Source organism: Saccoglossus kowalevskii, chromosome 11 (assembly GCF_978046115.1).
Source record: "Saccoglossus kowalevskii chromosome 11, keSacKowa6.1, whole genome shotgun sequence".
Taxonomy (NCBI): Eukaryota; Metazoa; Hemichordata; class Enteropneusta; family Harrimaniidae; genus Saccoglossus; species Saccoglossus kowalevskii.
Window position 1 is genome coordinate 32,099,484 of NC_140651.1, and position 27,290 is coordinate 32,126,773.

The window sequence follows — 27,290 nt, forward strand, 5'->3', positions numbered from 1 at the left end:
AATACCTGTGCGTCACTCAGACATTGACACCTTCTCACGCATTAATATCATGAATGGTATTATTGTTTTAGCAACTGCCGTCAGATGATGATTTTAAGGAAGGATTTATTACAGATTGGCGTGAGGGCACGTCGCATTCCTCCTGCGCCGCAAGTTTGTATATATCGATGTTTATCTCGGCGATATATCATACCAAAATATACGAAGGTCCTACCGATATTTGAACTCGGATCGCAGGATTCAAATTCCAGATTGCTAACCATTACACCATAGGGCCTGTAATACTGCATTCTAATATACATTTCTATGGTGAAAACAAACATTACTCAGGAAGATAAAATTCCTTTCAACTGAGATGACCGATGCAATTCGAATACCTGTGCGTCACTCAGACATTGACACCTTCCCACGCATTGATATCATGAATGGTATTTTTGTTTTAGCAACTGCCATCAGATGATGATTTTAAGGAAGGATTTTTTACAGATTGGCGTGAGGGCACGTCGCATTCCTCCTGCGCCGCAAGTTTTGTATATATCGATGTTTATCTCGGCGTTATATCATACCAAAATAAACGAAGGTCCTACCGAGATTTGAACTCGAATCGCTGGATTCAGAGTCCAGATTGCTAACCATTACACCATAGGGCCTGTAATACTGCATTCTAATATACATTTCTATGGTGAAAAAAAAACATTACTCAGGAAGATAAAAATCTTTTCAACTGAGATGACCGATGCATTTCGAATACCTGTGCGTCATTCAGACATTGACACCTTCTCACCCATTAATATCATGAATGGTATTATTGTTTTAGCAACTGCCATCAGATGATGATTTTAAGGAAGGATTTATTACAGATTGACGTGAGGGTACGTCGCATTCCTCCTGCGCCGCAAATTTGTATATATAGATGTTTATCTCGGCGATATATCATACCAATTTAAACGAAGGTCCTACCGAGATTTGAACTCGGAACGCTGGATTCAAAATCCAGAGTGCTAACCATTACACCATAGGACCTGTAATACTTGCTTCCAATATACATTTTTATGGTGAAAACAAACATTACTCAGAAAGATAAAAATCCTTTCAACTGAGATGACCAATGCAATTCGAATACCTGTGCGTCACTCAGACATTGACACCTTCTCACGCATTGATATCATGAAAGGTATTATTGTTTTAGGAACTGCCATCAGATGATGATTTTAAGGAAGGATTTATTAAAGATTGGCGTGACGGCACGTCGCATTCCTCCTGCGCCGCAAGTTTGTATATATCGATGTTTATCTCGGCGATATATCATACCAAAATAAACGAAGGTCCTACCGAGATTTGAATTCGGATCGCTGGATTCAAAGTCCAGAGAGCTGACCATTACACCTTAGGACTTGTAATACATCCTTCCAATATACATTTCTATGGTGAAAACAAACATTACTCAGAAAGATAAAAATCCTTTCAACTGAGATGACCGATGCAATTCGAATACCTGAGCGTCACTCAGACATTGACACCTTCTCACGCATTGATATCATGAATGGTATTATTGTTTTAGCAACTGCCATCAGATGATGATTTTAAGGAAGGATTTATTACAGATTGGCGTGAGGGCACGTCGCATTCCTCCTGCGCCGCAAGTTTGTATATATCGATGTTTATCTCGGCGATATATCATACCAAAATATACGAAGGTCCTACCGCTATTTGAACTCGGATCGCAGGATTCAAATTCCAGATTGCTAAGCATTACACCATAGGGCCTGTAATACTGCATTCTAATATACATTTCTATGGTGAAAACAAACATTACTCAGGAAGATAACATTCCGTTCAACTGAGATGACCGATGCAATTCGAATACCTGTGCGTCACTCAGACATTGACACCTTCCCACGCATTGATATCATGAATGGTATTTTTGTTTTAGCAACTGCCATCAGATGATGATTTTAAGGAAGGATTTATTACAGATTGGCGTGAGGGCACGTCGCATTCCTCCTGCGCCGCAAGTTTTGTATATATCGATGTTTATCTCGGCGTTATATCATACCAAAATAAACGAAGGTCCTACCGAGATTTGAACTCGGATCGCTGGATTCAAAGTCCAGAGTGCTAACCATTACACCATAGGGCCAGTAATACTGCATTCTAATATACATTTCTATGGTGAAATAAAACATTACTCAGAAAGATAAAAATCCTTTCAACTGAGATGACCAATGCAATTCGAATACCTGTGCGTCACTCAGACATTGACACCTTCTCACGCATTGATATCATGAAAGGTATTATTGTTTTAGGAACTGCCATCAGATGATGATTTTAAGGAAGGATTTATTAAAGATTGGCGTGACGGCACGTCGCATTCCTCCTGCGCCGCAAGTTTGTATATATCGATGTTTATCTCGGCGATATATCATACCAAAATAAACGAAGGTCCTACCGAGATTTGAACTCGAATCGCTGGATTCAGAGTCCAGAGTGCTAACCATTACACCATAGGACCTGTAATACTTCCTTCCAATATACGTTTCTATGGTGAAAATAAACATTACTCAGAAAGATAAAAATCTTTTCAACTGAGATGACCGATGCAATTCGAATACCTGTGCGTCACTCAGACATTGACACCTTCTCACGCATTGATATCATGAATGGTATTATTGTTTTAGGAACTGCCATCAGATGATGATTTTAAGGAAGGATTTATTACAGATTGGCGTGAGGGCACGTCGCATTCCTCCCGCACCGCAAGTTTGTATATATCGATGTTTATCTCGGCGATATATCATACCAAATTAAACGAAAGTCCTACCGATATTTGAACTCGGATCGCTGGATTTAAAGTCCAGAGTGCTAACTATTACACCATATGGCCTGTAATACTGCATTCTAATAAACATTTCTATGGTGAAAACAAACATTACTCAGAAAGATAAAAATCCTTTCAACTGAGATGACCAATGCAATTCAAATACCTGTGCGTCATTCAGACATTGACACCTTCTCACGCATTGATATCATGAAAGGTATTATTGTTTTAGGAACTGCCATCAGATGATGATTTTAAGGAAGGATTTATTACAGATTGGCGTGAGGGCACGTCGCATTCCTCCTGCGCCGCAAGTTTGTATATATCGATGTTTATCTCGGCGATATATCATACCAAAATATACGAAGGTCCTACCGATATTTGAACTCGGATCGCAGGATTCAAATTCCAGATTGCTAACCATTACACCATAGGGCCTGTAATACTGCATTCTAATATACATTTCTATGGTGAAAACAAACATTACTCAGGAAGATAAAATTCCTTTCAACTGAGATGACCGATGCAATTCGAATACCTGTGCGTCACTCAGACATTGACACCTTCCCACGCATTGATATCATGAATGGTATTTTTGTTTTAGCAACTGCCATCAGATGATGATTTTAAGGAAGGATTTTTTACAGATTGGCGTGAGGGCACGTCGCATTCCTCCTGCGCCGCAAGTTTTGTATATATCGATGTTTATCTCGGCGTTATATCATACCAAAATAAACGAAGGTCCTACCGAGATTTGAACTCGAATCGCTGGATTCAGAGTCCAGATTGCTAACCATTACACCATAGGGCCTGTAATACTGCATTCTAATATACATTTCTATGGTGAAAAAAAAACATTACTCAGGAAGATAAAAATCTTTTCAACTGAGATGACCGATGCATTTCGAATACCTGTGCGTCATTCAGACATTGACACCTTCTCACGCATTAATATCATGAATGGTAGTATTGTTTTAGCAACTGCCATCAGATGATGATTTTAAGGAAGGATTTATTACAGATTGACGTGAGGGTACGTCGCATTCCTCCTGCGCCGCAAATTTGTATATATAGATGTTTATCTCGGCGATATATCATACCAAAATAAACGAAGGTCCTACCGAGATTTGAACTCGGAACGCTGGATTCAAAATCCAGAGTGCTAACCATTACACCATAGGACCTGTAATACTTGCTTCCAATATACATTTTTATGGTGAAAACAAACATTACTCAGAAAGATAAAAATCCTTTCAACTGAGATGACCAATGCAATTCGAATACCTGTGCGTCACTCAGACATTGACACCTTCTCACGCATTGATATCATGAAAGGTACTATTGTTTTAGGAACTGCCATCAGATGATGATTTTAAGGAAGGATTTATTAAAGATTGGCGTGACGGCACGTCGCATTCCTCCTGCGCCGCAAGTTTGTATATATCGATGTTTATCTAGGCGATATATCATACCAAAATAAACGAAGGTCCTACCGAGATTTGAACTCGAATCGCTGGATTCAGAGTCCAGAGTGCTAACCATTACACCATAGGACCTGTAATACTTCCTTCCAATATACGTTTCTATGGTGAAAATAAACATTACTCAGAAAGATAAAAATCCTTTCAACTGAGATGACCGATGCAATTCGAATACCTGTGCGTCACTCAGACATTGACACCTTCTCACGCATTGATATCATGAATGGTATTATTGTTTTAGGAACTGCCATCAGATGATGATTTTAAGGAAGGATTTATTACAGATTGGCGTGAGGGCACGTCGCATTCCTCCCGCACCGCAAGTTTGTATATATCGATGTTTATCTCGGCGATATATCATACCAAAATAAACGAAAGTCCTACCGATATTTGAACTCGGATCGCAGGATTTAAAGTCCAGAGTGCTAACTATTACACCATATGGCCTGTAATACTGCATTCTACTAAACATTTCTATGGTGAAAACAAACATTACTCAGAAAGATAAAAATCCTTTCAACTGAGATGACCAATGCAATTCAAATACCTGTGCGTCGCTCAGACATTGACACCTTCTCACGCATTGATATCATGAAAGGTATTTTTGTTTTAGGAACTGCCATCAGATGATGATTTTAAGAAAGGATTTATTACAGATTGGCGTGACGGCACGTCGCATTCCTCCTGCGACACAAGTTTGTATATATCGATGTTTATCTCGGCGATATATCATACCAAAATAAACGAAGGTCCTACCGAGATTTGAACTCGGATCGCTGGATTCAAAGTCCAGAGTGCTAACCATTACACCATAGGACCTGTAATACTTCCTTCCAATATACGTTTCTATGGTGAAAATAAACAATACTCAGAAAGATAAAAATCCTTTCAACTGAGATGACCAATGCAATTCGAATACCTGTGCGTCACTCAGACATTGACACCTTCTCACGCATTGATATCATGAATGGTATTATTGTTTTTGCAACTGCCATCAGATGATGATTTTAAGGAAGATTTATTACAGATTGGTGTGAGGGCACGTCGCATTCCTCCTGCGCCGCAAGTTTGTATATATCGATGTTTATCTCGGCGATACATCATACCAAAATAAACGAAGATTCTACCGAGATTTGAACTCGGATCGCTGGATTCAGAGTTCAGATTGCTAACCATTACACAATAGGGCCTGTAATACTGCATTCTAATATACATTTCTATGGTGAAAAAAAAACATTACTCAGGAAGATAAAAATCTTTTCAAGTGAGATGACCGATGCATTTCGAATACCTGTGCGTCATTCTGACATTGTCACCTTCTCACGCATTAACATCATGAATGGTATTCTTGTTTTAGCAACTGCCATCAGATGATGATTTTAAGGAAGATTTATTACAGATTGGTGTGAGCGCACGTCGCATTCCTCCTGCGCCGCAAGTTTGTATATATCGATGTTTATCTCGGCGATATATCATACCAAAATAAACGAAAGTCCTATCGAGATTTGAACTCGGATCGCTGGATTTAAAGTCCAGAGTGCTAACCATTACACCATAGGGCCTGTAATACTGCATTGTAATATACATTTCTATGGTGAAAAAAAACATTACTCAGAAAGATAAAAATCCTTTCAACTGAGATGACCAATGCAATTCGAATACCTGTGCGTCATTCAGACATTGACACCTTCTCACGCATTAATATCATGAATGGTATTATTGTTTTAGCAACTGCCATCAGATGATGATTTTAAGGAAGGATTTATTACAGATTGACGTGAGGGTACGTCGCATTCCTCCTGCGCCGCAAGTTTGTATATATCGATGTTTATCTCGGCGATATATCATACCAAAATAAACGAAGGTCCTACAGAGTTTTGAACTCGGATCGCTGGATTCAAAATCCAGAGTGCTAACCATTACACCATAGGACCTGTAATACTTGCTTCCAATATACATTTTTATGGTGAAAACAAACATTACTCAGAAAGATAGAAATCCTTTCAACTGAGATGACCAATGCAATTCGAATACCTGTGCGTCACTCAGACATTGACACCTTCTCACGCATTGATATCATGAAAGGTATTATTGTTTTAGGAACTGCCATCAGATGATGATTTTAAGGAAGGATTTATTAAAGATTGGCGTGACGGCACGTCGCATTCCTCCTGCGCCGCAAGTTTGTATATATCGATGTTTATCTCGGCGATATATCATACCAAAATAAACGAAGGTCCTACCGAGATTTTAATTCGGATCGCTGGATTCAAAGTCCAGAGAGCTGACCATTACACCTTAGGACTTGTAATACATCCTTCCAATATACATTTCTATGGTGAAAACAAACATTACTCAGAAAGATAAAAATCCTTTCAACTGAGATGACCGATGCAATTCGAATACCTGAGCGTCACTCAGACATTGACACCTTCTCACGCATTGATATCATGAATGGTATTATTGTTTTAGCAACTGCCATCAGATGATGATTTTAAGGAAGGATTTATTACAGATTGGCGTGAGGGCACGTCGCATTCCTCCTGCGCCGCAAGTTTGTATATATCGATGTTTATCTCGGCGATATATCATACCAAAATATACGAAGGTCCTACCGCTATTTGAACTCGGATCGCAGGATTCAAATTCCAGATTGCTAACCATTACACCATAGGGCCTGTAATACTGCATTCTAATATACATTTCTATGGTGAAAACAAACATTACTCAGGAAGATAAAATTCCTTTCAACTGAGATGACCGATGCAATTCGAATACCTGTGCGTCACTCAGACATTGACACCTTCCCACGCATTGATATCATGAATGGTATTTTTGTTTTAGCAACTGCCATCAGATGATGATTTTAAGGAAGGATTTATTACAGATTGGCGTGAGGGCACGTCGCATTCCTCCTGCGCGGCAAGTTTGTATATATCGATGTTTATCTCGTCGATATATCATACCAAAATAAACGAAGGTCCTACCGAGATTTGAACTCGGATCGCTGGATTCAAAGTCCAGAGTGCTAACCATTACACCATAGGGCCTGTAATACTGCATTGTAATATACATTTCTATGGTGAAAAAAAACATTACTCAGAAAGATAAAAATCCTTTCAACTGAGATGACCAATGCAATTCGAATACCTGTGCGTCACTAAGACATTGACACCTTCTCACGCATTGATATCATGAAAGGTTTTATTGTTTTAGGAACTGCCATCAGATAATGATTTTAAGGAAGGAGTTATTAAAGATTGGCGTGACGGCACGTCGCATTCCTCCTGCGCCGCAAGTTTGTATATATCGATGTTTATCTCGGCGATATATCATACCAAAATAAACGAAGGTCCTTCCGAGATTTGAACTCGAATCGCTGGATTCAGAGTCCAGAGTGCTAACCATTACACCATAGGACCTGTAATACTTCCTTCCAATATACGTTTCTATGGTGAAAATAAACATTACTCAGAAAGATAAAAATCCTTTCAACTGAGATGACCGATGCAATTCGAATACCTGTGCGTCACTCAGACATTGACACCTTCTCACGCATTGATATCATGAATGGTATTATTGTTTTAGGAACTGCCATCAGATGATGATTTTAAGGAAGGATTTATTACAGATTGGCGTGAGGGCACGTCGCATTCCTCCTGCGCCGCAAGTTTGTATATATCGATATTTATCTCGGCGATATATCATACCAAAATAAACGAAGGTCCTACCGAGATTTGAAATCGGATCGCTGGATTCAAAGTCCAGAGTGGTAACCATTACACAATAGGGCCTGTAATACTGCATTCTAAGGTACATTTCTATGGTGAAAAAAACATTACTCAGGAAGATAAAAATCCTTTCAACTGAGATGACCAATGCAATTCGAATACCTGTGCGTCACTCAGACATTGACACCTTCTCACGCATTGATATCATGAAAGGTATTATTGTTTTAGGAACTGCCATCAGATGATGATTTTAAGGAAGGATTTATTACAGATTGGCGTGAGGGCACGTCGCATTCCTCCTGCGCCGCAAGTTTGTATATATCGATATTTATCTCGGCGATATATCATACCAAAATAAACGAAGGTCCTACCGAGATTTGAAATCGGATCGCTGGATTCAAAGTCCAGAGTGGTAACCATTACACAATAGGGCCTGTAATACTGCATTCTAAGGTACATTTCTATGGTGAAAAAAACATTACTCAGGAAGATAAAAATCCTTTCAACTGAGATGACCAATGCAATTCGAATACCTGAGCTTCACTCAGACATTCACACCTTCTCACGCATTGATATCATGAATGGTATTATTGTTTTAGGAACTGCCATCAGATGATGATTTTAAGGAAGGATTTATTACAGATTGGCGTGACGGCACGTCGCATTCCTCCTGCGACACAAGTTTGTATATATGGATGTTTATCTCGGCGATATATCATACCAAAATAAACGAAGGTCCTACCGATATTTGAACTCGGATCGCTGGATTTAAAGTCCAGAGTGCTAACCATTACACCATAGGGCCTGTAATACTTCCTTCCAATATACGTTTCTATGGTGAATATAAACATTACTCAGAAAGATAAAAATCCTTTCAACTGAGATGACCGATGCAATTCGAATACCTGTGCGTCACTCAGACATTGACACCTTCTCACGCATTGATATCATGAATGGTATTATTGTTTTAGGAACTGCCATCAGATGATGATTTTAAGGAAGGATTTATTACAGATTGGCGTGAGGGCACGTCGCATTCCTCCTGCGCCGCAAGTTTGTATATATCGATATTTATCTCGGCGATATATCATACCAAAATAAACGAAGGTCCTACCGAGATTTGAAATCGGATCGCTGGATTCAAAGTCCAGAGTGGTAACCATTACACAATAGGGCCTGTAATACTGCATTCTAAGGTACATTTCTATGGTGAAAAAAACATTACTCAGGAAGATAAAAATCCTTTCAACTGAGATGACCAATGCAATTCGAATACCTGTGCGTCACTCAGACATTGACACCTTCTCACGCATTGATATCATGAAAGGTATTATTGTTTTAGGAACTGCCATCAGATGATGATTTTAAGGAAGGATTTATTACAGATTGGCGTGAGGGCACGTCGCATTCCTCCTGCGCCGCAAGTTTGTATATATCGATATTTATCTCGGCGATATATCATACCAAAATAAACGAAGGTCCTACCGAGATTTGAAATCGGATCGCTGGATTCAAAGTCCAGAGTGGTAACCATTACACAATAGGGCCTGTAATACTGCATTCTAAGGTACATTTCTATGGTGAAAAAAACATTACTCAGGAAGATAAAAATCCTTTCAACTGAGATGACCAATGCAATTCGAATACCTGAGCTTCACTCAGACATTCACACCTTCTCACGCATTGATATCATGAATGGTATTATTGTTTTAGTAACTGCCATCAGATGATGATTTTAAGGAAGGATTTATTACAGATTGGCGTGAGGGCACGTCGCATTCCTCCTGCGCCGCAAGTTTGTATATATCGATGTTTATCTCGGCGATATATCATACCAAAATAAACGAAGATCCTACCGAGATTTGAACTCGGATCGCTGGATTTAAAGTCCAGAGTACTAACCATTACACCATAGGGCCTGTAATACTTCATGCCAATATACATTTCTATGGTGAAAACAAACATTACTCAGAAAGATAAAAATCCTTTCAACTGAGATGACCGATGGATTTCGAATACCTATGCGTCATTCAGTCATTGACACCTTCTCACGGATTAATATCATGAATGGTATTATTGTTTTAGCAACTGCCATCAGACGATGATTTTACGGAAGGATTTATTACAGATTGGCGTGAGGGCACGTCGCATTCCTCCTGCACCGCAAGTTTGTATATATCGATGTTTATCGAGGCGATATATCAAACCAAAATAAACAAAGATCCTACCGAGATTTGAACTCGGAACGCTGGATTCAAAATCCAGAGTGCTAACCATTACACAATAGGGCCTGTAATACTGCATTCTAAGGTACATTTCTATGGTGAAAAAAACATTACTCAGGAAGATAAAAATCCTTTCAACTGAGATGACCAATGCAATTCGAATACCTGTGCTTCACTCAAACATTCACACCTTCTCACGCATTGATATCATGAATGGTATTATTGTTTTAGTAACTGTCATCAGATGATGATTTTAAGGAAGGATTTATTACAGATTGGCGTGAGGGCACGTCACATTCCTCCTGCGCCGCAAGTTTGTATATATCGATGTTTATCTCGGCGATATATCATACCAAAATAAACGAAGATCCTACCGAGATTTGAACTCGGACCGCTGGATTTAAAGTCCAGAGTACTAACCATTACACCATAGGGCCTGTAATACTTCATGCCAATATACATTTCTATGGTGAAAACAAACATTACTCAGAAAGATAAAAATCCTTTCAACTGAGATGACCGATGAATTTCGAATACCTGTGCGTCATTCAGTCATTGACACCTTCTCACGGATTAATATCATGAATGGTATTATTGTTTTAGCAACTGCCATCAGATGATGATTTTAAGGAAGGATTTATTACAGATTGGCGTGAGGGCACGTCGCATTCCTCCTGCACCGCAAGTTTGTATATATCGATGTTTATCGAGGCGATATATCAAACCAAAATAAACGAAGATCCTACCGAGATTTGAACTCGGATCGCTGGATTCAGAGTCCAGAGTGCTAACCATTACACCATAGGACCTGTAATACTTTTCAATATACACTTCTATGGTGAAAACAAACATTACTCAGAAAGATAAAAATCCTGTCAACTGAGATGACCGATGCAATTCGAATACCTGTGCGTCACTCAGACATTGACACCTTCTCATGCATTGATATCATGAAAGGTATTATTGTTTTAGCAACTGCCATCAGATGATGATTTTAAGGAAGGATTTATTACAGATTGGCGTGAAGGCACGTCGCATTCCTCCTGCGCCGCAAGTTTGTATATATCGATGTTTATCTCGGCGATATATCATACCAAAATAAACGAAGGTCCTACCGAGATTTGAACTCGAATCGCTGGATTCAGAGTCCAGATTGCTAACCATTACACCATAGGGCCTGTAATACTGCATTCTAATATACATTTCTATGGTGAAAAAAATACATTACTCAGGAAGATAAAAATCTTTTCAACTGAGATGACCGATGCATTTCGAATACCTGTGCGTCATTCAGACATTGACACCTTCTCACGCATTAATATCATGAATGGTATTATTGTTTTAGCAACTGCCATCAGATGATGATTTTAAGGAAGGATTTATTACAGATTGACGTGAGGGCACGTCGCATTCCTCCTGCGCCGCAAATTTGTATATATAGATGTTTATCTCGGCGATATATCATACCAAAATAAACGAAGGTCCTACCGAGATTTGAACTCGGAACGCTGGATTCAAAATCCAGAGTGCTAACCATTACACCATAGGACCTGTAATACTTGCTTCCAATATACATTTTTATGGTGAAAACAAACATTACTCAGAAAGATAAAAATCCTTTCAACTGAGATGACCGATGCAATTCGAATACCTGTGCGTCACTCAGACATTGACACCTTCTCACGCATTGATATCATGAATGGTATTATTGTTTTAGGAACTGCCATCAGATGATGATTTTAAGGAAGGATTTATTACAGATTGGCGTGACGGCACGTCGCATTCCTCCTGCGACACAAGTTTGTATATATGGATGTTTATCTCGGCGATATATCATACCAAAATAAACGAAGGTCCTACCGATATTTGAACTCGGATCGCTGGATTTAAAGTCCAGAGTGCTAACCATTACACCATAGGGCCTGTAATACTTCCTTCCAATATACGTTTCTATGGTGAATATAAACATTACTCAGAAAGATAAAAATCCTTTCAACTGAGATGACCGATGCAATTCGAATACCTGTGCGTCACTCAGACATTGACACCTTCTCACGCATTGATATCATGAATGGTATTATTGTTTTAGGAACTGCCATCAGATGATGATTTTAAGGAAGGATTTATTACAGATTGGCGTGAGGGCACGTCGCATTCCTCCTGCGCCGCAAGTTTGTATATATCGATATTTATCTCGGCGATATATCATACCAAAATAAACGAAGGTCCTACCGAGATTTGAAATCGGATCGCTGGATTCAAAGTCCAGAGTGGTAACCATTACACAATAGGGCCTGTAATACTGCATTCTAAGGTACATTTCTATGGTGAAAAAAACATTACTCAGGAAGATAAAAATCCTTTCAACTGAGATGACCAATGCAATTCGAATACCTGTGCGTCACTCAGACATTGACACCTTCTCACGCATTGATATCATGAAAGGTATTATTGTTTTAGGAACTGCCATCAGATGATGATTTTAAGGAAGGATTTATTACAGATTGGCGTGAGGGCACGTCGCATTCCTCCTGCGCCGCAAGTTTGTATATATCGATATTTATCTCGGCGATATATCATACCAAAATAAACGAAGGTCCTACCGAGATTTGAAATCGGATCGCTGGATTCAAAGTCCAGAGTGGTAACCATTACACAATAGGGCCTGTAATACTGCATTCTAAGGTACATTTCTATGGTGAAAAAAACATTACTCAGGAAGATAAAAATCCTTTCAACTGAGATGACCAATGCAATTCGAATACCTGAGCTTCACTCAGACATTCACACCTTCTCACGCATTGATATCATGAATGGTATTATTGTTTTAATAACTGCCATCAGATGATGATTTTAAGGAAGGATTTATTACAGATTGGCGTGAGGGCACGTCGCATTCCTCCTGCGCCGCAAGTTTGTATATATCGATGTTTATCTCGGCGATATATCATACCAAAATAAACGAAGATCCTACCGAGATTTGAACTCGGATCGCTGGATTTAAAGTCCAGAGTACTAACCATTACACCATAGGGCCTGTAATACTTCATGCCAATATACATTTCTATGGTGAAAACAAACATTACTCAGAAAGATAAAAATCCTTTCAACTGAGATGACCGATGGATTTCGAATACCTATGCGTCATTCAGTCATTGACACCTTCTCACGGATTAATATCATGAATGGTATTATTGTTTTAGCAACTGCCATCAGACGATGATTTTACGGAAGGATTTATTACAGATTGGCGTGAGGGCACGTCGCATTCCTCCTGCACCGCAAGTTTGTATATATCGATGTTTATCGAGGCGATATATCAAACCAAAATAAACAAAGATCCTACCGAGATTTGAACTCGGAACGCTGGATTCAAAATCCAGAGTGCTAACCATTACACAATAGGGCCTGTAATACTGCATTCTAAGGTACATTTCTATGGTGAAAAAAACATTACTCAGGAAGATAAAAATCCTTTCAACTGAGATGACCAATGCAATTCGAATACCTGTGCTTCACTCAAACATTCACACCTTCTCACGCATTGATATCATGAATGGTATTATTGTTTTAGTAACTGCCATCAGATGATGATTTTACGGAAGGATTTATTACAGATTGGCGTGAGGGCACGTCGCATTCCTCCTGCGCCGCAAGTTTGTATATATCGATATTTATCTCGGCGATATATCATACCAAAATAAACGAAGGTCCTACCGAGATTTGAAATCGGATCGCTGGATTCAAAGTCCAGAGTGGTAACCATTACACAATAGGGCCTGTAATACTGCATTCTAAGGTACATTTCTATGGTGAAAAAAACATTACTCAGGAAGATAAAAATCCTTTCAACTGAGATGACCAATGCAATTCGAATACCTGTGCGTCACTCAGACATTGACACCTTCTCACGCATTGATATCATGAAAGGTATTATTGTTTTAGGAACTGCCATCAGATGATGATTTTAAGGAAGGATTTATTACAGATTGGCGTGAGGGCACGTCGCATTCCTACTGCGCCGCAAGTTTGTATATATCGATATTTATCTCGGCGATATATCATACCAAAATAAACGAAGGTCCTACCGAGATTTGAAATCGGATCGCTGGATTCAAAGTCCAGAGTGGTAACCATTACACAATAGGGCCTGTAATACTGCATTCTAAGGTACATTTCTATGGTGAAAAAAACATTACTCAGGAAGATAAAAATCCTTTCAACTGAGATGACCAATGCAATTCGAATACCTGAGCTTCACTCAGACATTCACACCTTCTCACGCATTGATATCATGAATGGTATTATTGTTTTAGGAACTGCCATCAGATGATGATTTTAAGGAAGGATTTATTACAGATTGGCGTGACGGCACGTCGCATTCCTCCTGCGACACAAGTTTGTATATATGGATGTTTATCTCGGCGATATATCATACCAAAATAAACGAAGGTCCTACCGATATTTGAACTCGGATCGCTGGATTTAAAGTCCAGAGTGCTAACCATTACACCATAGGGCCTGTAATACTTCCTTCCAATATACGTTTCTATGGTGAATATAAACATTACTCAGAAAGATAAAAATCCTTTCAACTGAGATGACCGATGCAATTCGAATACCTGTGCGTCACTCAGACATTGACACCTTCTCACGCATTGATATCATGAATGGTATTATTGTTTTAGGAACTGCCATCAGATGATGATTTTAAGGAAGGATTTATTACAGATTGGCGTGAGGGCACGTCGCATTCCTCCTGCGCCGCAAGTTTGTATATATCGATATTTATCTCGGCGATATATCATACCAAAATAAACGAAGGTCCTACCGAGATTTGAAATCGGATCGCTGGATTCAAAGTCCAGAGTGGTAACCATTACACAATAGGGCCTGTAATACTGCATTCTAAGGTACATTTCTATGGTGAAAAAAACATTACTCAGGAAGATAAAAATCCTTTCAACTGAGATGACCAATGCAATTCGAATACCTGTGCGTCACTCAGACATTGACACCTTCTCACGCATTGATATCATGAAAGGTATTATTGTTTTAGGAACTGCCATCAGATGATGATTTTAAGGAAGGATTTATTACAGATTGGCGTGAGGGCACGTCGCATTCCTCCTGCGCCGCAAGTTTGTATATATCGATATTTATCTCGGCGATATATCATACCAAAATAAACGAAGGTCCTACCGAGATTTGAAATCGGATCGCTGGATTCAAAGTCCAGAGTGGTAACCATTACACAATAGGGCCTGTAATACTGCATTCTAAGGTACATTTCTATGGTGAAAAAAACATTACTCAGGAAGATAAAAATCCTTTCAACTGAGATGACCAATGCAATTCGAATACCTGAGCTTCACTCAGACATTCACACCTTCTCACGCATTGATATCATGAATGGTATTATTGTTTTAGTAACTGCCATCAGATGATGATTTTAAGGAAGGATTTATTACAGATTGGCGTGAGGGCACGTCGCATTCCTCCTGCGCCGCAAGTTTGTATATATCGATGTTTATCTCGGCGATATATCATACCAAAATAAACGAAGATCCTACCGAGATTTGAACTCGGATCGCTGGATTTAAAGTCCAGAGTACTAACCATTACACCATAGGGCCTGTAATACTTCATGCCAATATACATTTCTATGGTGAAAACAAACATTACTCAGAAAGATAAAAATCCTTTCAACTGAGATGACCGATGGATTTCGAATACCTATGCGTCATTCAGTCATTGACACCTTCTCACGGATTAATATCATGAATGGTATTATTGTTTTAGCAACTGCCATCAGACGATGATTTTACGGAAGGATTTATTACAGATTGGCGTGAGGGCACGTCGCATTCCTCCTGCACCGCAAGTTTGTATATATCGATGTTTATCGAGGCGATATATCGAACCAAAATAAACAAAGATCCTACCGAGATTTGAACTCGGAACGCTGGATTCAAAATCCAGAGTGCTAACCATTACACAATAGGGCCTGTAATACTGCATTCTAAGGTACATTTCTATGGTGAAAAAAACATTACTCAGGAAGATAAAAATCCTTTCAACTGAGATGACCAATGCAATTCGAATACCTGTGCTTCACTCAAACATTCACACCTTCTCACGCATTGATATCATGAATGGTATTATTGTTTTAGTAACTGTCATCAGATGATGATTTTAAGGAAGGATTTATTACAGATTGGCGTGAGGGCACGTCACATTCCTCCTGCGCCGCAAGTTTGTATATATCGATGTTTATCTCGGCGATATATCATACCAAAATAAACGAAGATCCTACCGAGATTTGAACTCGGACCGCTGGATTTAAAGTCCAGAGTACTAACCATTACACCATAGGGCCTGTAATACTTCATGCCAATATACATTTCTATGGTGAAAACAAACATTACTCAGAAAGATAAAAATCCTTTCAACTGAGATGACCGATGAATTTCGAATACCTGTGCGTCATTCAGTCATTGACACCTTCTCACGGATTAATATCATGAATGGTATTATTGTTTTAGCAACTGCCATCAGATGATGATTTTAAGGAAGGATTTATTACAGATTGGCGTGAGGGCACGTCGCATTCCTCCTGCACCGCAAGTTTGTATATATCGATGTTTATCGAGGCGATATATCAAACCAAAATAAACGAAGATCCTACCGAGATTTGAACTCGGATCGCTGGATTCAGAGTCCAGAGTGCTAACCATTACACCATAGGACCTGTAATACTTTTCAATATACACTTCTATGGTGAAAACAAACATTACTCAGAAAGATAAAAATCCTGTCAACTGAGATGACCGATGCAATTCGAATACCTGTGCGTCACTCAGACATTGACACCTTCTCATGCATTGATATCATGAAAGGTATTATTGTTTTAGCAACTGCCATCAGATGATGATTTTAAGGAAGGATTTATTACAGATTGGCGTGAAGGCACGTCGCATTCCTCCTGCGCCGCAAGTTTGTATATATCGATGTTTATCTCGGCGATATATCATACCAAAATAAACGAAGGTCCTACCGAGATTTGAACTCGAATCGCTGGATTCAGAGTCCAGATTGCTAACCATTACACCATAGGGCCTGTAATACTGCATTCTAATATACATTTCTATGGTGAAAAAAATACATTACTCAGGAAGATAAAAATCTTTTCAACTGAGATGACCGATGCATTTCGAATACCTGTGCGTCATTCAGACATTGACACCTTCTCACGCATTAATATCATGAATGGTATTATTGTTTTAGCAACTGCCATCAGATGATGATTTTAAGGAAGGATTTATTACAGATTGACGTGAGGGCACGTCGCATTCCTCCTGCGCCGCAAATTTGTATATATAGATGTTTATCTCGGCGATATATCATACCAAAATAAACGAAGGTCCTACCGAGATTTGAACTCGGAACGCTGGATTCAAAATCCAGAGTGCTAACCATTACACCATAGGACCTGTAATACTTGCTTCCAATATACATTTTTATGGTGAAAACAAACATTACTCAGAAAGATAAAAATCCTTTCAACTGAGATGACCGATGCAATTCGAATACCTGTGCGTCACTCAGACATTGACACCTTCTCACGCATTGATATCATGAATGGTATTATTGTTTTAGGAACTGCCATCAGATGATGATTTTAAGGAAGGATTTATTACAGATTGGCGTGAGGGCACGTCGCATTCCTCCTGCGCCGCAAGTTTGTATATATCGATGTTTATCTCGGCGATATATCATACCAAAATAAACGAAGGTCCTACCGATATTTGAACTCGGATCGCTGGATTTAAAGTCCAGAATGCCTACCATTACACCATAGGGCCTGTAATACTTTCTGCCAATATACATTTCTATGAAGAAAACAAACATTACTCAGAAAGATAAAAATCCTTTCAACTGAGATGACCGATGCATTTCGAATACCTGTGCGTCACTCGGACATTGACACCTTCTCACGCATTGATATCATGAATGGTATTATTGTTTTAGCAACTGCCCTCAGATGATGATTTTTAGGAAGGATTTATTACAGATTGGAGTGAGGTCACGTCGCATTCCTCCTGCGCCGCAAGTTTGTATATATCGATGTTTATCTCGGCGATATATCATACCAAAATAAACAAAGGTCCTACCGAGATTTGAACTCGAATCGCTGGATTCAGAGTCCAGAGTGCTAACCATTACACCATAGAGCCTGTAATTTTTCCTTCCCATATACATTTCTATGGTGAAAACAAATATTACTCAGAAAGATAAAAATCCTTTCAACTGAGATGACCGATGCATTTCCAATACCTGTGCGTCACTCAGACATTGACACCTTCTCACGCATTGATATCATGAATGGTATTATTGTTTTAGCAACTGCCCTCAGATGATGATTTTTAGGAAGGATTTATTACAGATTGGAGTGAGGGCACGTCGCATTCCTCCTGCGCCGCAAGTTTGTATATATCGATGTTTATCTCGGCGATATATCATACCAAAATAAACAAAGGTCCTACCGAGATTTGAACTCGGATCGCTGGATTCAGAGTCCAGAGTGCTAACCATTACACCATAGAGCCTGTAATTTTTCCTTCCCATATACATTTCTATGGTGAAAACAAATATTACTCAGAAAGATAAAAATCCTTTCAACTGAGATGACCGATGCATTTCGAATACCTGTGCGTCACTCAGACATTGACACCTTCTCACGCGTTGATATCATGAATGGTATTATTGTTTTAGCAACTGCCCTCAGATGATGATTTTTAGGAAGGATTCATTACAGATTGGAGTAAGGGCACGTCGCATTCCTCCTGCGCCGCAAGTTTGTATATATCGATGTTTATCTCGGCGATATATCATGCCAAAATAAACGAATGTCCTACCGAGACTTGAACTCTGATCGCTGAATTTAAAGTCCAGAGTGCTAACCATTACACCATAGGGCCTGTAATACTTTCTGCCTTTATACATTTCTATGGTGAAAACAAACATTACTCAGAAAAATAAAAATCCTTTCAACTGAGATGACCGATGCATTTCGAATACCTGTGCGTCACTCAGACATTGACACCTTCTCACGCATTGATATCATGAATGGTATTTTTGTTTTAGCAACTGCCCTCAGATGATGATTTTTAGGAAGGATTTATTACAGATTGGAGTGAGGGCACGTCGCATTCCTCCTGCGCCGCAAGTTTGCATATATCGATGTTTATCTCGGCGATATATCATACCAAAATAAACGAATGTCCTACCGAGATTTGAACTCGGATCGCTGGATTCAGAGCCCAGAGTGCTAACCATTACACCATAGAGCCAGTAATACTTCCTTCCAATATACATTTCTATGGTGAAAACAAATATTACTCAGAAAGATAAAGATCCATTCAACTGAGATGACCGATGCAATTCGAATACCTGTGCGTCACTCAGACATTGACACCTTCTCACGCATTGATATCATGAATGGTATTATTGTTTTAGGAACTGCCATCAGATGATGATTTTAAGGAAGGATTTATTACAGATTGGAGTGAAGGCACGTCGCATTCCTCCTGGGCCGCAAGTTTGTATATATCGATGTTTATCTCGGCAATATATCATACCAAAATAAACGAATGTCCTACCGAGACTTGAACTCTGATCGCTGGATTTAAAGTCCAGAGTGCTAACCATTACACCATAGGGCCTGTAATACTTTCTTCCTTTATACATTTCTATGGTGAAAACAAACATTACTCAGAAAAATAAAAATCCTTTCAACTGAGATGACCGATGCATTTCGAATACCTGTGCGTCACTCAGACATTGACACCTTCTCACGCAATGATATCATGAATGGTATTATTGTTTTAGCAACTGCCATCAGATGATGATTTTAAGGAAGGATTTATTACAGATTGGAGTGAAGGCACGTCGCATTCCTCCTGCGCCGCAAGTTTGTATATATCGATGTTTATCTCGGCAATATATCATACCAAAATAAACGAATGTCCTACCGAGACTTGAACTCTGATCGCTGGATTTAAAGTCCAGAGTGCTAACCATTACACCATAGGGCCTGTAATACTTTCTTCCTTTATACATTTCTATGGTGAAAACAAACATTACTCAGAAAAATAAAAATCCTTTCAACTGAGATGACCGATGCATTTCGAATACCTGTGCGTCACTCAGACATTGACACCTTCTCACGCAATGATATCATGAATGGTATTATTGTTTTAGCAACTGCCCTCAGATGATGATTTTTAGGAAGGATTTATTACAGATTGGAGTGAGGTCACGTCGCATTCCTCCTGCGCCGCAAGTTTGTATATATCGATGTTTATCTCGGCGATATATCATACCAAAATAAACAAAGGTCCTACCGAGATTTGAACTCGGATCGCTAGATTCAGAGTCCAGAGTGCTAACCATTACACCATAGAGCCTGTAATTTTTCCTTCCCATATACATTTCTATGGTGAAAACAAATATTACTCAGAAAGATAAAAATCCTTTCAACTGAGATGACCGATGCATTTCCAATATCTGTGCGTCACTCAGACATTGACACCTTCTCACGCATTGATATCATGAATGGTATTATTGTTTTAGCAACTGCCCTCAGATGATGATTTTTAGGAAGGATTTATTACAGATTGGAGTGAGGGCACGTCGCATTCCTCCTGCGCCGCAAGTTTGTATATATCGATGTTTATCTCGGCAATATATCATACCAAAATAAACAAAGGTCCTACCGAGATTTGAACTCGGATCGCTGGATTCAGAGTCCAGAGTGCTAACCATTACACCATAGAGCCTGTAATTTTTCCTTCCCATATACATTTCTATGGTGAAAACAAACATTACTCAGAAAAATAAAAATCCTTTCAACTGAGATGACCGATGCATTTCGAATACCTGTGCGTCACTCAGACATTGACACCTTCTCACGCATTGATATCATGAATGGTATTATTGTTTTAGCAACTGCCCTCAGATGATGATTTTTAGGAAGGATTTATTACAGATTGGAGTGAGGGCACGTCGCATTCCTCCTGCGCCGCAAGTTTGCATATATCGATGTTTATCTCGGCGATATATCATACCAAAATAAACGAATGTCCTACCGAGATTTGAACTCGGATCGCTGGATTCAGAGCCCAGAGTGCTAACCATTACACCATAGAGCCAGTAATACTTCCTTCCCATATACATTTCTATGGTGAAAACAAATATTACTCAGAAAGATAAAAATCCTTTCAACTGAGATGACCGATGCATTTCCAATACCTGTGCGTCACTCAGACATTGACACCTTCTCACGCATTGATATCATGAATGGTATTATTGTTTTAGCAACTGCCCTCAGATGATGATTTTTAGGAAGGATTTATTACAGATTGGAGTGAGGGCACGTCGCATTCCTCCTGCGCCGCAAGTTTGTATATATCGATGTTTATCTCGGCGATATATCATACCAAAATAAACTAAGGTCCTACAGAGATTTGAACTCGGATCGCTGGATTCAGAGTCCAGAGTGCTAACCATTACACCATAGAGCCAGTAATACTTCCTTCCAATATACATTTCTATGGTGAAAACAAATATTACTCAGAAAGATAAAAATCCATTCAACTGAGATGACCGATGCAATTCGAATACCTGTGCGTCACTCAGACATTGACACCTTCTCACGCATTGATATCATGAATGGTATTATTGTTTTAGGAACTGCCATCAGATGATGATTTTAAGGAAGGATTTATTACAGATTGGAGTGAAGGCACGTCGCATTCCTCCTGCGCCGCAAGTTTGTATATATCGATGTTTATCTCGGCAATATATCATACCAAAATAAACTAATGAACTACCGATATATGAACTCGGATCGCTGGATACAGAGTCCAGAGTGCTAACCATTACACCATAGGGCCTGTAATACTTCCTTCCTTTATACATTTCTATGGTGAAAACAAACATTACTCAGAAAGATAAAAATCCTTTCAACTGAGATGACCGATGCAATTCGAATACCTGTGCGTCACTCAGACATTGACACCTTCTCACGCATTGATATCATGAATGGTATTACTGTTTTAGAAACTGCAATCAGATGATGATTTTAAGGAAGGATTTATTACAGATTGGCGTGAGGGCACGTCGCATTCCTCCTGCGCCGCAAGTTTGTATATATCGATGTTTATCTCGGCGATATATCATACCAAAATAAACAAAGGTCCTACCGAGATTTTAACTCGGATCGATGGATTCAGAGTCCAGAGTGCTAACCATTACACCATAGAGCCTGTAATACTTCCTTTCAATATACATTTCTATAGTGAAAACAAACATTACTCAGAAAGATAAAAATCCTTTCAACTGAGATGACTGATGCATTTCAAATACCTGTGCGTCACTCAGACATTGACACCTTCTCACGCATTGATATCATGAATGGTATTATTGTTTTAGCAACTGCCCTCAGATGATGATTTTAAGGAAGGGTTTATTACAGATTGGAGTGAGGGCACGTCGCATTCCTTCAGCGCCGCAAGTTTGTATATATCGATGTTTATCTCGGCGATATATCATACCAAAATAAACAAAGGTCCTACCGAGATTTTAACTCGGATCGCTGGATTCAGAGTCCAGAGTGCTAACCATTACACCATAGGGCCTGTAATACTTTCTTCCTTTATACATTTCTATGGTGAAAACAAACATTACTCAGAAAAATAAAAATCCTTTCAACTGAGATGACCGATGCATTTCGAATACCTGTGCGTCACTCAGACATTGACACCTTCTCACGCAATGATATCATGAATGGTATTACTGTTTTAGAAACTGCAATCAGATGATGATTTTAAGGAAGGATTTATTACAGATTGGCGTGAGGGCACGTCGCATTCCTCCTGCGCCGCAAGTTTGTATATATCGATGTTTATCTCGGCGATATATCATACCAAAATAAACGAATGTCCTACCGAGATTTGAACTCGGATCGCGGGATTCAGAGCCCAGAGTGCCAACCATTACACCATAGAGCCAGTAATACTTCCTTCCAATATACATTTCTATGGTGAAAACAAATATTACTCAGAAAGATAAAAATCCATTCAACTGAGATGACCGACGCAATTCGAATACCTGTGCGTCACTCAGACATTGACACCTTCTCACGCATTGATATCATGAATGGTATTATTGTTTTAGCAACTGCCCTCAGATGATGATTTTAAGGAAGGGTTTATTACAGATTGGAGTGAGGGCACGTCGCATTCCTCTTGCGCCGCAAGTTTGTATATATCGATGTTTCTCTCGGCGATATATCATACCAAAATAAACAAAGGTCCTACCGAGATTTTAACTCGGATCGCTGGATTCAGAGTCCAGAGTGCTAACCATTACACCATAGAGCCTGTAATACTTCCTTTCAATATACATTTCTATGGTGAAAACAAACATTACTCAGAAAGATAAAAATCCTTTCAAATGAGATGACCGATGAATTTCGAATACCTGTGCGTCATTCAGACATTGACACCTTCTCCCGCATTGATATCATGAAAGGTATTATTGTTTTAGCAACTGCCATCAGATGATGATTTTAAGGAAGGATTTATTACAGATTGGCGTGAGGGCACGTCGCATTCCTCCTGCGCCGCAAGTTTGTATATATCGATGTTTATCTCGGCGATATATCATACCAAAATAAACAAAGGTCCTACCGAGATTTTAACTCGGATCGCTGGATTCAGAGTCCAGAGTGCTAACCATTACACCATAGAGCCTGTAATACTTCCTTTCAATATACATTTCTATGGTGAAAACAAACATTACTCAGAAAGATAAAAATCCTTTCAACTGAGATGACCGAAGCAATTCGAATACCTGTGCGTCACTCAGACATTGACACCTTCTCCGGCATTGATATCATGAAAGGTATTATTGTTTTAGCAACTGCCATCAGATGATGATTTTAAGGAAGGATTTATTACAGATTGGCGTGAGGGCACGTCGCATTCCTCCTGCGCCGCAAGTTTGTATATATCGATGTTTATCTCGGCGATATATCATACCAAAATAAACAAAGGTCCTACCGAGATTTTAACTCGGATCGCTGGATTCAGAGTCCAGAGTGCTAACCATTACACCATAGAGCCTGTAATACTTCCTTCCAATATACATTTCTATGGTGAAAACAAACATTACTCAGAAAGATAAAAATCCATTCAACTGAGATGACCGATGCAATTCGAATACCTGTGCGTCACTCAGACATTGACACCTTCTCACGCATTGATATCATGAATGGTATTATTGTTTTAGGAACTGCCATCAGATGATGATTTTAAGGAAGGATTTATTACAGATTGGAGTGAAGGCACGTCGCATTCCTCCTGCGCCGCAAGTTTGTATATATCGATGTTTATCTCGGCAATATATCATACCAAAATAAACGAATGTCCTACCGAGACTTGAACTCTGATCGCTGGATTTAAAGTCCAGAGTGCTAACCATTACACCATAGTGCCTGTAATACTTTCTTCCTTTATACATTTCTATGGTGAAAACAAACATTACTCAGAAAAATAAAAATCCTTTCAACTGAGATGACCGATGCATTTCGAATACCTGTGCGTCACTCAGACATTGACACCTTCTCACGCAATGATATCATGAATGGTATTATTGTTTTAGCAACTGCCCTCAGATGATGATTTTTAGGAAGGATTTATTACAGATTGGAGTGAGGGCACGTCGCATTCCTCCTGCGCCGCAAGTTTGTATATATCGATGTTTATCTCGGCGATATATCATACCAAAATAAACGAATGTCCTACCGAGATTTGAACTCGGATCGCTGGATTCAGAGCCCAGAGTGCCAACCATTACACCATAGAGCCAGTAATACTTCCTTCCAATATACATTTCTATGGTGAAAACAAATATTACTCAGAAAGATAAAAATCCATTCAACTGAGATGACCGATGCAATTCGAATACCTGTGCGTCACTCAGACATTGACACCTTCTCACGCATTGATATCATGAATGGTATTATTGTTTTAGGAACTGCCATCAGATGATGATTTTAAGGAAGGATTTATTACAGATTGGAGTGAAGGCACGTCGCATTCCTCCTGCGCCGCAAGTTTGTATATATCGATGTTTATCTCGGCAATATATCATACCAAAATAAACTAATGAACTACCGAGATTTTAACTCGGATCGCTGGATTCAGAGTCCAGAGTGCTAACCATTACACCATAGAGCCTGTAATACTTCCTTTCAATATACATTTCTATGGTGAAAACAAACATTACTCAGAAAGATAAAAATCCTTTCAACTGAGATGACCGATGCATTTCGAATACCTGTGCGTCATTCAGACATTGACACCTTCTCCCGCATTGATATCATGAAAGGTATTATTGTTTTAGCAACTGCCATCAGATGATGATTTTAAGGAAGGATTTATTACAGATTGGCGTGAGGGCACGTCGCATTCCTCCTGCGCCGCAAGTTTGTATATATCGATGTTTATCTCGGCGATATATCATACCAAAATAAACAAAGGTCCTACCGAGATTTTAACTCGGATCGCTGGATTCAGAGTCCAGAGTGCTAACCATTACACCATAGAGCCTGTAATACTTCCTTTCAATATACATTTCTATGGTGAAAACAAACATTACTCAGAAAGATAAAAATCCTTTCAACTGAGATGACCGATGCATTTCAAATACCTGTGCGTCACTCAGACATTGACACCTTCTCACGCATTGATATCATGAATGGTATTATTGTTTTAGCAACTGCCCTCAGATGATGATTTTAAGGAAGGGTTTATTACAGATTGGAGTGAGGGCACGTCGCATTCCTTCAGCGCCGCAAGTTTGTATATATCGATGTTTATCTCGGCGATATATCATACCAAAATAAACAAAGGTCCTACCGAGATTTTAACTCGGATCGCTGGATTCAGAGTCCAGAGTGCTAACCATTACACCATAGGGCCTGTAATACTTTCTTCCTTTATACATTTCTATGGTGAAAACAAACATTACTCAGAAAAATAAAAATCCTTTCAACTGAGATGACCGATGCATTTCGAATACCTGTGCGTCACTCAGACATTGACACCTTCTAACGCAATGATATCATGAATGGTATTATTGTTTTAGCAACTGCCCTCAGATGATGATTTTTAGGAAGGATTTATTACAGATTGGAGTGAGGGCACGTCGCATTCCTCCTGCGCCGCAAGTTTGTATATATCGATGTTTATCTCGGCGATATATCATACCAAAATAAACGAATGTCCTACCGAGATTTGAACTCGGATCGCGGGATTCAGAGCCCAGAGTGCCAACCATTACACCATAGAGCCAGTAATACTTCCTTCCAATATACATTTCTATGGTGAAAACAAATATTACTCAGAAAGATAAAAATCCATTCAACTGAGATGACCGATGCAATTCGAATACCTGTGCGTCACTCAGACATTGACACCTTCTCACGCATTGATATCATGAATGGTATTATTGTTTTAGCAACTGCCCTCAGATGATGATTTTAAGGAAGGGTTTATTACAGATTGGAGTGAGGGCACGTCGCATTCCTCCTGCGCCGCAAGTTTGTATATATCGATGTTTATCTCGGCGATATATCATACCAAAATAAACAAAGGTCCTACCGAGATTTTAACTCGGATCGCTGGATTCAGAGTCCAGAGTGCTAACCATTACACCATAGGGCCTGTAATACTTTCTTCCTTTATACATTTCTATGGTGAAAACAAACATTACTCAGAAAAATAAAAATCCTTTCAACTGAGATGACCGATGCATTTCGAATACCTGTGCGTCACTCAGACATTGACACCTTCTAACGCAATGATATCATGAATGGTATTATTGTTTTAGCAACTGCCCTCAGATGATGATTTTTAGGAAGGATTTATTACAGATTGGAGTGAGGGCACGTCGCATTCCTCCTGCG

The 27,290-nt window shown here is 39.2% G+C and overlaps 24 non-coding genes across 24 annotated transcripts; all 24 read right to left on the bottom strand.

The window, feature by feature from the left end:
* Positions 1 to 951: 951 nt before the first annotated feature.
* Positions 952 to 1,023, bottom strand: TRNAQ-UUG (transfer RNA glutamine (anticodon UUG)). The gene has a single exon. It is a non-coding gene; the product is annotated as a tRNA-Gln (tRNA).
* Positions 1,024 to 2,068: 1,045 nt separating this feature from the next.
* Positions 2,069 to 2,140, bottom strand: TRNAQ-UUG (transfer RNA glutamine (anticodon UUG)). Its single transcript has one exon. It is a non-coding gene; the product is annotated as a tRNA-Gln (tRNA).
* A 300-nt stretch (positions 2,141 to 2,440) lies between these two features.
* TRNAQ-CUG (transfer RNA glutamine (anticodon CUG)) lies at positions 2,441 to 2,512 on the bottom strand. The gene has a single exon. It is a non-coding gene; the product is annotated as a tRNA-Gln (tRNA).
* Positions 2,513 to 3,930: 1,418 nt separating this feature from the next.
* On the bottom strand, positions 3,931 to 4,002 carry TRNAQ-UUG (transfer RNA glutamine (anticodon UUG)). The gene has a single exon. It is a non-coding gene; the product is annotated as a tRNA-Gln (tRNA).
* Positions 4,003 to 4,302: 300 nt separating this feature from the next.
* TRNAQ-CUG (transfer RNA glutamine (anticodon CUG)) lies at positions 4,303 to 4,374 on the bottom strand. The gene has a single exon. It is a non-coding gene; the product is annotated as a tRNA-Gln (tRNA).
* A 672-nt stretch (positions 4,375 to 5,046) lies between these two features.
* TRNAQ-UUG (transfer RNA glutamine (anticodon UUG)) lies at positions 5,047 to 5,118 on the bottom strand. Its single transcript has one exon. It is a non-coding gene; the product is annotated as a tRNA-Gln (tRNA).
* A 2,159-nt stretch (positions 5,119 to 7,277) lies between these two features.
* On the bottom strand, positions 7,278 to 7,349 carry TRNAQ-UUG (transfer RNA glutamine (anticodon UUG)). Its single transcript has one exon. It is a non-coding gene; the product is annotated as a tRNA-Gln (tRNA).
* Positions 7,350 to 7,649: 300 nt separating this feature from the next.
* Positions 7,650 to 7,721, bottom strand: TRNAQ-CUG (transfer RNA glutamine (anticodon CUG)). Its single transcript has one exon. It is a non-coding gene; the product is annotated as a tRNA-Gln (tRNA).
* Positions 7,722 to 10,992: 3,271 nt separating this feature from the next.
* TRNAQ-CUG (transfer RNA glutamine (anticodon CUG)) lies at positions 10,993 to 11,064 on the bottom strand. Its single transcript has one exon. It is a non-coding gene; the product is annotated as a tRNA-Gln (tRNA).
* A 670-nt stretch (positions 11,065 to 11,734) lies between these two features.
* On the bottom strand, positions 11,735 to 11,806 carry TRNAQ-UUG (transfer RNA glutamine (anticodon UUG)). Its single transcript has one exon. It is a non-coding gene; the product is annotated as a tRNA-Gln (tRNA).
* A 5,128-nt stretch (positions 11,807 to 16,934) lies between these two features.
* On the bottom strand, positions 16,935 to 17,006 carry TRNAQ-CUG (transfer RNA glutamine (anticodon CUG)). The gene has a single exon. It is a non-coding gene; the product is annotated as a tRNA-Gln (tRNA).
* A 670-nt stretch (positions 17,007 to 17,676) lies between these two features.
* On the bottom strand, positions 17,677 to 17,748 carry TRNAQ-UUG (transfer RNA glutamine (anticodon UUG)). Its single transcript has one exon. It is a non-coding gene; the product is annotated as a tRNA-Gln (tRNA).
* Positions 17,749 to 18,420: 672 nt separating this feature from the next.
* On the bottom strand, positions 18,421 to 18,492 carry TRNAQ-CUG (transfer RNA glutamine (anticodon CUG)). Its single transcript has one exon. It is a non-coding gene; the product is annotated as a tRNA-Gln (tRNA).
* A 300-nt stretch (positions 18,493 to 18,792) lies between these two features.
* Positions 18,793 to 18,864, bottom strand: TRNAQ-CUG (transfer RNA glutamine (anticodon CUG)). The gene has a single exon. It is a non-coding gene; the product is annotated as a tRNA-Gln (tRNA).
* A 1,788-nt stretch (positions 18,865 to 20,652) lies between these two features.
* On the bottom strand, positions 20,653 to 20,724 carry TRNAQ-CUG (transfer RNA glutamine (anticodon CUG)). The gene has a single exon. It is a non-coding gene; the product is annotated as a tRNA-Gln (tRNA).
* A 300-nt stretch (positions 20,725 to 21,024) lies between these two features.
* TRNAQ-CUG (transfer RNA glutamine (anticodon CUG)) lies at positions 21,025 to 21,096 on the bottom strand. The gene has a single exon. It is a non-coding gene; the product is annotated as a tRNA-Gln (tRNA).
* A 672-nt stretch (positions 21,097 to 21,768) lies between these two features.
* TRNAQ-CUG (transfer RNA glutamine (anticodon CUG)) lies at positions 21,769 to 21,840 on the bottom strand. Its single transcript has one exon. It is a non-coding gene; the product is annotated as a tRNA-Gln (tRNA).
* A 1,044-nt stretch (positions 21,841 to 22,884) lies between these two features.
* On the bottom strand, positions 22,885 to 22,956 carry TRNAQ-CUG (transfer RNA glutamine (anticodon CUG)). The gene has a single exon. It is a non-coding gene; the product is annotated as a tRNA-Gln (tRNA).
* Positions 22,957 to 23,628: 672 nt separating this feature from the next.
* On the bottom strand, positions 23,629 to 23,700 carry TRNAQ-CUG (transfer RNA glutamine (anticodon CUG)). The gene has a single exon. It is a non-coding gene; the product is annotated as a tRNA-Gln (tRNA).
* A 300-nt stretch (positions 23,701 to 24,000) lies between these two features.
* TRNAQ-CUG (transfer RNA glutamine (anticodon CUG)) lies at positions 24,001 to 24,072 on the bottom strand. Its single transcript has one exon. It is a non-coding gene; the product is annotated as a tRNA-Gln (tRNA).
* Positions 24,073 to 24,372: 300 nt separating this feature from the next.
* On the bottom strand, positions 24,373 to 24,444 carry TRNAQ-CUG (transfer RNA glutamine (anticodon CUG)). Its single transcript has one exon. It is a non-coding gene; the product is annotated as a tRNA-Gln (tRNA).
* A 1,416-nt stretch (positions 24,445 to 25,860) lies between these two features.
* Positions 25,861 to 25,932, bottom strand: TRNAQ-CUG (transfer RNA glutamine (anticodon CUG)). The gene has a single exon. It is a non-coding gene; the product is annotated as a tRNA-Gln (tRNA).
* Positions 25,933 to 26,232: 300 nt separating this feature from the next.
* Positions 26,233 to 26,304, bottom strand: TRNAQ-CUG (transfer RNA glutamine (anticodon CUG)). Its single transcript has one exon. It is a non-coding gene; the product is annotated as a tRNA-Gln (tRNA).
* Positions 26,305 to 26,976: 672 nt separating this feature from the next.
* Positions 26,977 to 27,048, bottom strand: TRNAQ-CUG (transfer RNA glutamine (anticodon CUG)). Its single transcript has one exon. It is a non-coding gene; the product is annotated as a tRNA-Gln (tRNA).
* Between the last annotated feature and the right edge of the window lie 242 nt (positions 27,049 to 27,290).